The sequence below is a fragment of the Neodiprion lecontei genome, chromosome 2 (genome assembly GCF_021901455.1).
Source record: "Neodiprion lecontei isolate iyNeoLeco1 chromosome 2, iyNeoLeco1.1, whole genome shotgun sequence".
In the NCBI taxonomy this organism is placed as follows: domain Eukaryota; kingdom Metazoa; phylum Arthropoda; class Insecta; order Hymenoptera; family Diprionidae; genus Neodiprion; species Neodiprion lecontei.
The window spans coordinates 3,671,064-3,683,956 of record NC_060261.1 but is presented as its reverse complement, the minus strand read 5'-3'; the positions used below and the strand labels follow the sequence as shown (position 1 = coordinate 3,683,956).

The window sequence follows — 12,893 nt, the reverse complement described above, 5'->3', positions numbered from 1 at the left end:
TTCTCTCTTTTGCATCTCTCTTTTCAAATACCGGTGCGGGAAGTGCGCGACTAAAGGGGCGGCAAAGATGAAAGAAATTTTGTGAACGGCTGTTGCACACACTCTTTGAGACGACCGAGTGACCACCACCTTCATCGTCAGCTGCTGTCGCACGCGGTCCCGACATTTGCCTTATTCTATTGTTCACGCCGGGACGCCGATGATCTGTGTCCTGCAGGGTTTTTCCGGCGCTTATGTGCACGTGTATATGTACGATGTGTATTATATACACATGAGTGCCTCGGTACATAGAGTCGCGTCCTACCGTCCGTAGGATTCTGATCATTACCAGGATCAGGATCCTCTCATCGAAGCGGAAACTTTTCTTTTCTCCTCTCTTTCCGTTGCTTGTTACAATCTATCCTCAATGATGCACCTTATTATACGTAGTGAGTATATGCATGGGTATACAGTGTACGACGTAGTTGATACATACGTTATAGCAACGGTACAGAGGATACACCATATAATTGGACTTTGTAGAACGACGTTTGGTACAGCGTGAATTTCTAACAACAGCACGTTCTATCGTAGTCTGAAATCTAATCCGTTTTAGCCACAGTGGGAAGTTCAGCGTCCCATCTGAAAAATTTCGACCTCCCAGCTTTTTATCACGGTTTATTTACAACTTCAAATTATCTTTGTTACTTCATACGGTAAAAGCATCGAATTTTTAATTTTTTTTTTTTATTATTTTACGTCCGCCATAGTGAATCCGACATCTTGAATTTTAGAAATTATCGTATTCAAACTTCAGATTCGTGATCAGCGACCCCTGAAATTCACCGAGTTACAAAATTCTAGCCAAAATATTGAGGGGAAAAGTATGTGATTGAACGGGTTAATGCGCACGCGCTAACAATCCGAGAGCAGTTGTTTGCCAGGGTGACCAACCGTCGTAAGTTTGAACGTCAGTTTGCCGCGATGTATTGTAACCTCAAAAATTTTGACAGAGGTCGGTGATAGTTGTCCTCAAAGGTTTAAAAATTTTATAGGTTATACACCTCGCGGTAGTGAACTGTCGTTTATGATGGTTGGTCACCCTGGGAAACAACCGCTCTCGGATTGTAACTGGTGTGCGCTTTAAATTTGACCAGACAACGGAAGGTAAAGTCGATAGGAATTCACTCTGCATGTATGCATTCTGCATCACTGTTACCGACCGAGCGTGAATGAGATTGACAATGAGACTAGAAATTCATTGAATTGGTGATCGAATTAATCGTAGGGGTTTGTTTATAAAATGTCGGTTATCGGGAAATTGATCTTATCTACTTTTTTACAAAGATTTATTACCCGCGGTTGTAATAATCAAATGCGGTTGTCGGAGGGTCGCACCCTCGGTAAAATTTGCGTAATTCTTGCGGCGGTGTTGCAGGTTATATTATGTAGGTACATACAATGATTCGATCGGATATCCTGCAAATTGAACGGGGTCTCGTTTTGTGCAGTGAGGTGGATACGAGAGTCGAAGAGGGGAGTGATGGCGAGTAGTCTTTAAGCTAATTACCTTATACAATGGTACGTACATGTATACCCTGTGCATCGCGACGTGCGACGGCATAAATGAAAGAGGAAAAAAAAAACCATCAATCGCGATGTACGATGAAGCCATGCGAGATGACCGTTGAAGTGTGGTATTTTTAAGAGCTTAATCGCCCGTCTGGCCGAAATAAAATCACACTGGGGTTCGTATCACAACGAATAATATTTATTAATGAATAATAGGCGTTTACATTTCTTTATATTGCGCGTCCCATTACTAAGAATGACAAAAAATAAAAAGATTATTGAATAAGATGAATAAATATTTTTACCTGAAATTGAAAAATATTTCGAACAAAACTCCAAACTATAAAAAAACTTTTTCGCTATTAAGACTACGTACGGAAATTTATGAAATTTTCGTTTCAAATGCATCGTTTGCAAAAAATGAGATTGATTGATAGAAATGAGAGTGATTAATAGGTTAATTTTAACTGCTTCGATCGAGTCGTGGTCGATTATAGTTTTTAGACTCGATTAATCGATAGATCGATTATTTTTAGCTTAGTGTCCATTGCTAAACATTACCAACTGACGCCGGTTAGCATCGGCCATAGAAGGTTGGTTGTTTAGAGAGGACATCTCATACACATATATGTCTAACTTGTCCATCGGACCTTGGTCTAACTATTTTCAAACTCAGGTTACAACAGAAGAATGAGAAAAATCTGTTCGCGATACCGGGTTAGTTTCAAGATAAAAGAAAGAGTTGAGAAGAAGAGGATAATGAAATTTGAGAATTCTTTCTGCAAGGTAAATGTAGAAATGGCGTCGCGGATGATATTCACGCGGCATCGCTGACCCGACGTATGTATTTAATTACAATAAAGTCGAAGGAAAACTGGTTTGCCGCGATACGATACAACGGACTTATAATGCCGGCTTATCAAGATCTCGGGATGGCAGCAGGCGGCGGGAACCATCAAAGAGTCCTTTGAAGTTCGTTTGCTGGTGGTTGTGTGTCCTCGCTCTCACTCGTTCATACACCACTCTCTCTCTTTCTCTCTCCCTCTCCCTTTCTTCCTTCCTTCGCTCACTCGTTTTAACGTCTCTCCTTCCCCCGTTCGTTCGTTCGTTCGTTCGTTTTCCCGCATCGCCACACTCTCCTTCCCTCTCTTCTCTTCTCTTGCCAATCGGCATCGTCAGTCACCGTCGCCGCAGCGTCTCGCGCTCTCCTTTAGGTGCTTCACTATAATACCATTCGCAAAGCGTTAACGCGTTTGAATCCAGACTCTTGGTATCTGCGATCTACCGATGCGACATTATACGACCAATTGTCACCAAGGTGAAAAAGTAGTTTATAAAACGCGAGAATGTTTCACGCGTTTTTTCAAGCTTGTTTTTACGTACGCCAAATATTCGTTTCTATGACGGTAGAGTTAGTCTGCGAATGCGCATGCGCGGTGTACTAAAAAGACTACTTTTAAGTCATAGGAGTTAAAAGTACTCTTTTCTGTACTACGCGCATGCGCTGTCACTAACAAATCTGACATTACACGATCCTAACCTCAATTTCGTGCTTCGTGGAAAAAACGCGTAACACACCCTTGTTATATAAAGAATCGTCTGCAACAAGGATGCAACGATCTTTTCGCCTCGCGTATTTGCAATATTCGTCTTCGGCTCACCTACGACTCATAACTGCAAACTTACGCTCTTTGTTACACGATATATTATTGCAGTAATACTGATAATACAATGATATCTAGGCTCACAGGCAATTTAGAATGACAAAAATTTATCTGGCTTATCTTTTTTTTTTTTTTCACATGTTTACGTACCCATTATTCAATTTTCATTTTTTTCTAACCGTCAATCCATTTTTTTTATAGAACTTCGTTAAACCACAGCTGGTTTCTGATTTATCGATCAAACTGCAAGTATTCATTATATTGCAATTATGTCCAAACTCTTGAGTATTACAGAAAATTATCAACATTTTGCCAAACGTTTAGTGTCGAATTGTTAGGGATTAATTATACGAACCCTAGCCTGAATCAAGAGTTGGGTAATAGATTTTTATTTTTGGGGATGTGGCCAACGAGTAAAATGAATAGCAAAATACATTTAAATCGTCGCGGAGACACAAGAGTTTCAGTATTTTTAATGTTCTAATTATAAAACCTTTTCCTCGTATTATTTATATCTTAGCCCGTGCGGTAATTTGTACTCGCACATTTTCCACTTCACACACCGGATAGAAATCCATCGGATGAATTAATAAACGATACAATTTATCCCTCGAAGAAGAAGAAGAAGAAGAAGAAGACATTTATAATATCGCATTAAATTATCTCCGACGTCGGAAAGGATCAAAGTTTTGGATACAAACAAGCAAAGAGCTCGTATAATTGAAGCATTAACGCGCGATATTATATTATATACACGCTATGCGATGTTAAATTATATCTAAAATATATATTTATACATACATATATATTTATATGTACATGTGTACGCGTATAATACACCTTCGTGTATGATATTTGAAATGAAAATTACAGACAACTTTTACGTTACTCACGTACGTTTTTCTATACGTATGCATGTCTCTTGCGTATAATATGGCAAAGTTGTCCGATGTTTATCATACGGAGAGGGATATTAAATTGACGGTTACGGGACAACCGTGTGTGTGGGTGGTGGTGGGTGATGCGGCTTTATAGGTAGGTGTGCATGTCTCTCTGATGGTAGGTACCTACCTACCCAAGTATATGTGTTTCGATGTGTGTCGGAGCCGAGATCGCGTGCGGCGGCGAGATCAAAGCAACGCTCTCTTACACACGTGTGTGTAAAATAAACCGTGTATACATACTTTCATCTATGCTATCCCATTTTCTCTGTCACTTATCTCGTTCGCTCGCTAGGTATATGATTCGTTACTTTTCTCCACACCTATCCCGTGCACATAATACAATATATATAATGTGTGTACGATATACACACTTACTATATTTGATCTATTATTGCTTATACAAATATAAACACAGCGCATCTGTGTATGTACAATACAATGCAATACAATGCAATGCAATGCAATGGTGAGAAAAATTGAAGAAAAAAAAATTGATACATGAGAGAACACGCACTCGCCTACAAACTCAGGCTAACGTATGTGTGTACAATCCATTCACGTATATAATTTGAAGGTATTGGAACGTGTAACAACTCAATAGCCGCTAATGACCGACGTTTTACAATACTTTTTGATGTTTTCTGTAGATTATAACACGCTGAAATATTGTATACATAAAAGTACACGTGTTGTGTACAACGTGGGAATAACATTCTTATTTCGTATTCACATCCTTTTAACAATCATCGTAAATAATATGTACACACACACACGTACGTGTTGTACGTATATTTAATAAATAATACTTTGTGGGTACGAACGGTCAGATTTATTTATTAGCCAAGTGTTTGTACGTATAAATAAACCCGAATTACAGGGTATTTCGAGATCTGTAAAAATTTGGCAGTCATACGGACTTGGACTCGCTTTCTTTTTCTTTTTTTTTGTTTTTTCTTCTAGTTTGTGATATAAAGTTGATTCTAAAATTTACACTCGTAAGTGAGACGCAAGAGTGTTAAAAAATAATCGATTATTTTTCAAACTTGGCCATACAATATAAATTTATGTGATTAAAGTATCAAATATTATCATATAAACGAATATTTTTACCTGAGATTGAAAAATATTTTCGAATGAAACTATAAATTATCAAAAAACTCTTCCGCCGTTAAGACTACGTACCGAAATTTGCGAAATTTTGGTTTCAAATGCACCGTTTCAAAAAAATACGAAACAACCGATTAAGCGATTAATTTACTGATTCAATCGAGTCGTGTTCGATTATTTGCTTGAACTCGATTAATCGACGCATCGATTACTTTTAGCTTCGTGGCCGTTTTTTCGAGCTTTTACACATATATTTTAAACGTATGGAGCATTGATTTGGAGAATCGTTATGGATAAACCTCTGTACAATTTGTGTGCATGTGCAAGTTTTGTTGTACGTATAATTTATCGAATTGAAGAGAGGAACCGAATAATTCCCATTCGTTTGTATAAGTTATACCTAACTACAGGTACTGAAACGGCAGTGTGCCTGGCTGGGACAGCCAATCTGGGAATTCTATTGAAATGGCGGTGGCGCTCATGCATGAAAGCGGTTGTAAAACAAAGGGTTTTGTGCTCCAGGTGGACCAATTATCTTACCTATCTACTACCTTTCTTTCCTATAACACACATGGCCTCGATTCGATCGCGTACGTACACACATGTGTAAACAGTTATGCAGCATGGTTTTATTTTATTTTTTATCATTGGCTCGGGCCGCGCGAGTGATCCTCAAAAGAATACAAAACAGAGGAATAAACAATTGAAGGGAAAAAATTTATTATTATCAAATAAGTACGTGTTTATTGTATACATATACATACCGGGACAATCTCTTGAAACTTATAAATCAACTGCGCATGCGCGAGATTTATCGGTTGTTCGTGCAGGCTGGCCATCCCAAGTTTCAGCTGTCAAACTATTTTTGCCGGTGATGTGGTTGATACGAATTTTCGAGGTTAGAATCTTAAATAATTGAGGCGGTGACTCGGAAAGGTTTGGAAAGCATTTGTTACTGGATCGAAAAGTTGATTCTTCAAAGAACGGTCGGAATTTAACGCTTACGCTCTTTGAAAATTCAAACGTACACATTTTGCGTAGGTTGGCCCGCCTGCATCGCCGACAAGAATATCGCTGCGGGAAGATTTCGCCGACCAATGAGATTTAATTATTTGGCGCATGCGCGATTGGTTTTCAAGTTTCAAGAGATTGTCCCAGTATACATATATATCGTATACATGTAAGAATGATATTGAAATTTTCAAATGGCACATTTTCATTATTATGTATGTACTTGGGTATAATAATAATTCATATTGGTAGTATGAGAAACATATTATTATACAGTAAAAATTATCTAAGAACCGTTAAGAGAAGACTTCGTGTTGAAATAAAAAATTGATTGAACGATCAAAGCGAAAGAAAATTAAAAGGTACTATTACACAAATAATAATGATAATAAATCATATTACACCGGGGTTGTAAAATTGCTAGGAATAATGATAATGGATTCTCATGGATTTTCAAGGGGTGCCGAATTAGTAAGCGGCATGCTCAATTTCCTCGAAGAAATTTGGACTCGTGGGGCAACCGGTAAGCCTACCTTGGTAGGTTTAAAGGGCTCTTCCAAAGAATTTCCGCCTTATACCTGGGCGATAGACCGGCCTCCCCCCCCCCCCCCCCCCCCCCCCCTTCTTTTGTGTACTTATACATAGATGCATTCATACATACATACATACATACAATCGTACGTACACGTTGGTATTAAGTTCGGGCGCAGCGATATTCTTCATTTACCGTACGGAGGGTAAAGGTAAGGAGGACTATCTCCATATATAGAAATTGTCCGTGAAATAGAATATAATCAAGATGGCGGTGCTGGCAGCAAAAGTTTCAGAAAGCGCCAATCGGATTCAACCCTGATTGATTATTAGCGCCATTCCGGTGAATTGTCGAACTACTATTTATCGCTTTTTGGTGGACACGTTATGAGTTGAAAACCCATACAAGATACGGGTGGAGGTAAAAATATAGAAAGATGAAAATATCGAAGGATCGCAATGTGTAGAATTTTTAAAGAAGCGTAATCTAGATTTAAACATTTTTTGAAACACGTTGAAAGTAGGAGAGTATGCGTAAAGAATAGAAAGGTCAGACCATAGAATGCTGAATTGTAGAGTCGTCAGAATTCCTCTATGTCGATAATGCAGAATCGTATGCGGATTCTCGATTTTACCGTTTCATATTTTGTCATACTTCGACTTTCTATATAATTTACAATTTTCTACGCTTGGACTTTCTACATTTTGAAATTTCTACCAACAAGATTTTCGTTTCTACGAAAATTCGATATTTTGATCCCTTTATCAATCGGTTATTCCAGTTGTTTTCTCTCTACCTTGCGATACCTTTCCTTACCTCATTGCCCTTCGTAATCTGCCGCGCACTTGAATATCATTCGGTTTACTCGAAGGGAGGTTAGAATGAGAGAGGGAGAGAGAGAGAGAGAGCGTCGTCGTCACATGGTCACTGCATGGCCGCTCCTCCTCAGCTTCTCTTCTCTTCTCTTCTCTTCTCTTCTCTTTCTCGCCGTTGGTTCGCCGGCGGTAAGCCAGCGTAACCGTGCAGCCAACATTCTTGTTTCAGTTTCACGGCAGACGTTGAGGAGGACGTACTGCCGGCACGCAGCGGCGCTGATACGAGTGTTTTTCAAGTCTGCCACTGACGACGACCGCCAAATACGAAGCAACATTTAAAAGAATTCACATTCGCGTGTAACAAGTTGCTTTAATAAATTGACGAAATAATTTTGATGATAAATACTTGATTCTCTAATATATACATATATAACGACGTTACAGGGATTGAAAAAAACAAAAAGATCGCGTTCGAGGTATCTTTTGTTAAATTGAAATTCACGTTGCGGTTGGAATTGTTGTTCCTTTTGTTTGTTTGTTTTTTCGTTTACGGTTTGGGTGGGCAAAATTGTGCAGTTTTTATATCGTGCAGAGTTGCATATAAATTGCGAAAGATCGAACTATTGAGATATCGTACGATATCAATTCTTTTTTTATTCGCGTATAATATTTGAAATTCGTTTTTTTTTTTTTTTCCTATCAATGCGATCAGAGTGCAGTGCAGTGCTTTTTTAATTCCCTCGTCATATTCATCCGTGCACCAGTTACTGCTTGTGTCCGTGTAAAGAGGATTTTTTTTTTGTGCAACAAACAATTACAAAAACGCCGGTTGGAAAATCAGCGCTAGGCGCGGTAACTTCAACGCTGGTCAAAGCGACGCCGTTTATGCTCGTTCATAAGTACTAAGCGAGAAGTGCAGCTTTCTTTTATATTATACGTATAAACACACACGCTAGAATGTATAAATCGTGTCAAGAAATTACTAACTACGAAATGGAATATATAACTAAATAAATTCGATCCAAGGAAGTGTACGAATAACAAAGTTTGGTCTACACTTTTGTTGAGTGGCGTGTATCGTGAGTGAGATTTTTTTATAACATTATATCTAAATACTGCAAGTGTACGTGTGTGTTCGTTTGTATTCGTTTGTGTTTCACCGATTCCTCCGCAAAGAAAAGAAGAGAGAGAAACGAGACGTTGAATATTAATATAACTAAAAAGAAAAGGGGGAAAAAAACAACTCATTTCACGCCTTGGAGGCATATAAATTATAATTATCATTGTTGGTTAGTGTTGCTCCGATTGTTTGCGGTGGCGATGGTGGTTTTTAGTTGCTTGTGCCTGACGTCAAACTTGTGTTTTAAAAATGTGCTTGTTTTACAAGAGTAACGTGTAACTTTTAACCTAACTAACCTAACCCAACCTAACCTAACCCTCAATTTAATCGTTTCAAACCACCCGTCAATGGATCTCAGCAAAGATAAGGTATGTCATTCCAGTTGACGCAGCTGACGTTTTTATCTACGCGATATCGCTAATAAATACCCATAGGTATCGCTTATCTATCTATCTATCTATCTGTCTTTATGCTAGCTGCCCGACTGGCTACCTGTTGTAGCAGGTTTGATAGAAACTTGACTCAATCTTCACTAGCATTTTTGTTTGCACGGGTATTATAACCTATAAAATTCGTTCGACGTCCGAGGTCGCACATTGATTTCTGAAAATGATTCAACGCTCTCTTTGTCCTACTTCTTTTCTGTCAGAATTGTCGATTACTAATCCCTCTCCCCTCGGATTCAAATCAATCACTTTGTTGTAACAAAGAATACGGAGGTACCTGAGATGAGCGTCGCCATCGTTCGCCCCAATTTCGAACCATGTTGTAGTTCTAATTAAGAGAAAATAAATATATAATATCAGCTATGCAGAGTTCTTGAATTTCGCATAATCATTCGCAGTAACAAATGACAACACTTCTAGGTACAGAGCAATGTTTAATAATGCCTTGGGCTTTCGGCTAACTTGTTTTCAATACGAAACAAAATGCGAGTTCGATTCTATACGAATTATGTAACAATGACTGCCGATGCAGCCGACTTAATGGATTGCCACAATCAATGTCACATTATTCGTACGTAGAGTCGAACTCGCATTTTGTTTCCGACTGAAAACAAGTTAGCCGTAAAGGGGAAGGCATTAATGAATATAATTGTCCATATCTACGTTCGTGTATTCTATGGTTACCCAAGTTTTGAAACGCGGGAAGTTTAAAAAAGTTATTATTGCTTTATCCACAACTATCTGTTGTTTTTTTTTTTTTTTTTTATGATGTTTTTATAATATCTATATATGCATGCGTGCACGATCGATTGCACGTGTAAGTGCACTCTCATGGTTTAATACCCGAACAGTTCTTTCTGATTACATATTATATATATATATATATGTGCGTAATTTGCATGCGTGCGGACAAAACTATAAGCCCGCCCGCTATCGACGAAGAACTGACCGCCGAGCCGTCGACCTCTTCGATCGGTTGTTCGCCGCCTTGTGTTGTTGTTATTATTATTATAGGTATGCATGCATGCGTCGCGCGGCAAACTACAATCGTAAACATGCCCGGTAATTAGAAACCAGACGGAGACGGACGAGAAACTGAGATAAAGCCAAAAAAAAAAGAAAGAAAGAAAAACAAGAGACGAATGAATAAATAAAATAAAGAATGAATGAATAAAATGAAAAACGTTTGGCTGTATGCACGTGTTTCATACCGGCATTAAATATCCACATATTACTTACATAAACGTATATAAATATGTATACAGAGTGTTCCCACGGAGTAATTGTTGCAATAAATTATTATAATCGTTTAACTTTCATTATAATATTATTAAAAATATGTATCATATGTATATAGTATAAAATCTCTGCTTCTATACAGGTTTTATACCTATTTAATTTTTCCCCTAATTTCACGAAGTAGATAATATTATGTTGAAAAAAAATAATTATCACCTGGTGCTATTTCTTAGTTGTATACATACATTCACACACACACACACACACACACACACACACACACACGTCATTTCTTCTTTATTTAATTTACATGATATAAATCAGACTTAAATGATTTCATAACGCTATTAATCGCTTAAACGTTTACGTATTCACGTATATGGTATATATGTATCCATGCACCACACAACGTACGTAAGTAAAACACGCGCAAACCTTTCGAAAGAAACTTCTGAAGACACGCCGCGTTGCTGCTGCTGCTGCTGCTGCTGCTGCTGTCGTCCTCGAGACTGACAACATGATCGTCCATGCGATCTCATACCTATGTGTATGATCTACGTGTACATACTACAGACACAAATTTATATGTCCGTAAGTTGCTGCCAGGTGTACATAGGCATCTAGCATGTGTCCGTATGAGCTCTGCGCTGATGATGATGATGATGATTGTCGGCAAGACTTGACGACGACTTGACGTTGTTTCTTGTGTATTTTTTTTTTTCTTTCTTGTTTTACTTCTTTTCCGCCTTACCGCTAATGACCCAAGTTTTTTTTTCTAATCCTCCCGCCCTTCCTCGTCATCCTTGGTTCTTTTTTTTTTTGCTCTCGTCTCATCGAGACGAGATAATGCTGCAACAACGTATCGCGGTCAGGAATAACGACTGTGTGTTTCAAGTACGGTATGTCAAGATACGTATGTACGAGAGATTGTTTAAGATCTCTTGAAATTTTGATTTTTTTTATCATCATAAACAAAATGTGATGTACAATGAAATTTTTTTTATACTCTACTGCAACACTGGGGTAATACAAATACCGATCGGAATTTTGCGTCGCGATCAATGCGATGGTTTTTTTTTTTCTTTTTTTTCTTTTCTTTTTTTTACCACTTCTAATTTATTTATAATCCGTTGACGAATTGTCGAGGTTCGAATCGAGTCATTTGTGCTTTGGTCAATTTCACGTCACCCGTTATACACGAACCTTTGGGTTGGCTGGGCAAGCGGGCAGACAAGAAGCAAGCAGGACGAAACTGAGAGGAGAGAGGGAGAGAGAAAGACGCGCTGCTTGGTGGTTCAAAAGAAAGACCGACCGCTCGGCGGCGGCATCAGCGGTTCTGGGATTTAAAAAATTTTTGTCTGAAAAAATATATGCCCAATGCCCATGCAAGGTATATACATTATGCTACATGTATGCAAAGGTTTATTTATAATAGCCGTAACCTCTGACTCGAGCTTGTTTCTCCCTTCTTTCTCCGTCTCTCTCTTTCTCTCTCTCTCTCTGGCTTTCACTCTCTTTATTTGTATTTCACCTTATTGATTTATTTATTTATTTAACTATTTATTCATTTTTTTTCTCTACTTGTTGTTAATTTTGGTTCTATACATCTTTGTTTAATCTCTGAGTAATTCGAGTAAATGTGGTTTCACTTCACAGTACGAATTGTCGTTTTGATAAAGGACTTTTCTGCCGAGTTAAATGATACTTATTTGAATAATAACAACTGCTTTTTCGTAAAGGCAACAAAATCCTTTCTTTGTATGTGTGAAGTTGATTTTTTTTTCTACATGATTTTATTCTGAATTTGAACTGTCTGCGATTCGAAATATCACGATGAGAATGGTGAGAGATGATAATTCCGATTGGTTAAAAGGGGTTGCAATTATTAAATACCGGATCTTCCTACCTTGTTTTACAGACAAGTCGAGGCAACTGTATTTTACTCTTTTTTTTTTTTCTCCTGAGTAACGAAGCCTTTTCAAACTTTGTGAAATTGTTACCAGATTCAATAGTTGTGTCGTAATCAAAATTTAAATTTTCGAACTTTACTAATACCTGGTTCGAATGGAAATTAGCTGCTAGCTTTCACATAGCCGGGAAACAGACCAGATTGAAGTTAGTAACGTTAAAAGGTAACTAAATATTGAAACCAAAATCATTGTTTTGAAAATTTAAAATTACTTAAAAAAAGTTGAATTTCTAAATCCGGAAACATTGTGCTTTTTAAAAATATATAAATAAATTTGAGTCCTCCTCCGCTGCTGCTGCTGCTTGCAAGCACAACGTTTGCTCCGCTTTCTGAATTATGAATCAAGGAGGTAGATCTCACCGCAGGATACCGAATAATGATATCCTTATGCAACGCGCGTGCCCCCCTCCCTGCAACTGGGTGAGAGTGCGTGTACACCGACCCTTTTTTATATATTTTTTTTTCTTTTTTTTTCCCCGTCCCCCTCCCCCCCTT

At 38.1% G+C, this 12,893-nt stretch overlaps 1 protein-coding gene across 5 annotated transcripts in view; it reads left to right on the top strand.

Moving 5' to 3' along the window:
• LOC107225059 (axin) overlaps window positions 1–12,893 on the top strand; it is a 71,441-nt gene that overhangs the window by 33,859 nt on the left and 24,689 nt on the right. The window contains exon 1 of one of the 5 annotated variants that reach the window (XM_046731733.1): window positions 8,404–9,112. The exons of the other annotated variants lie outside the window; for them this stretch is intronic. The gene's annotated coding sequence lies outside the window, so the exon portion shown is untranslated. Of the gene's footprint in view, window positions 1–8,403; window positions 9,113–12,893 lie in introns of those variants that run through there. 5 annotated transcript variants of the gene reach the window in all.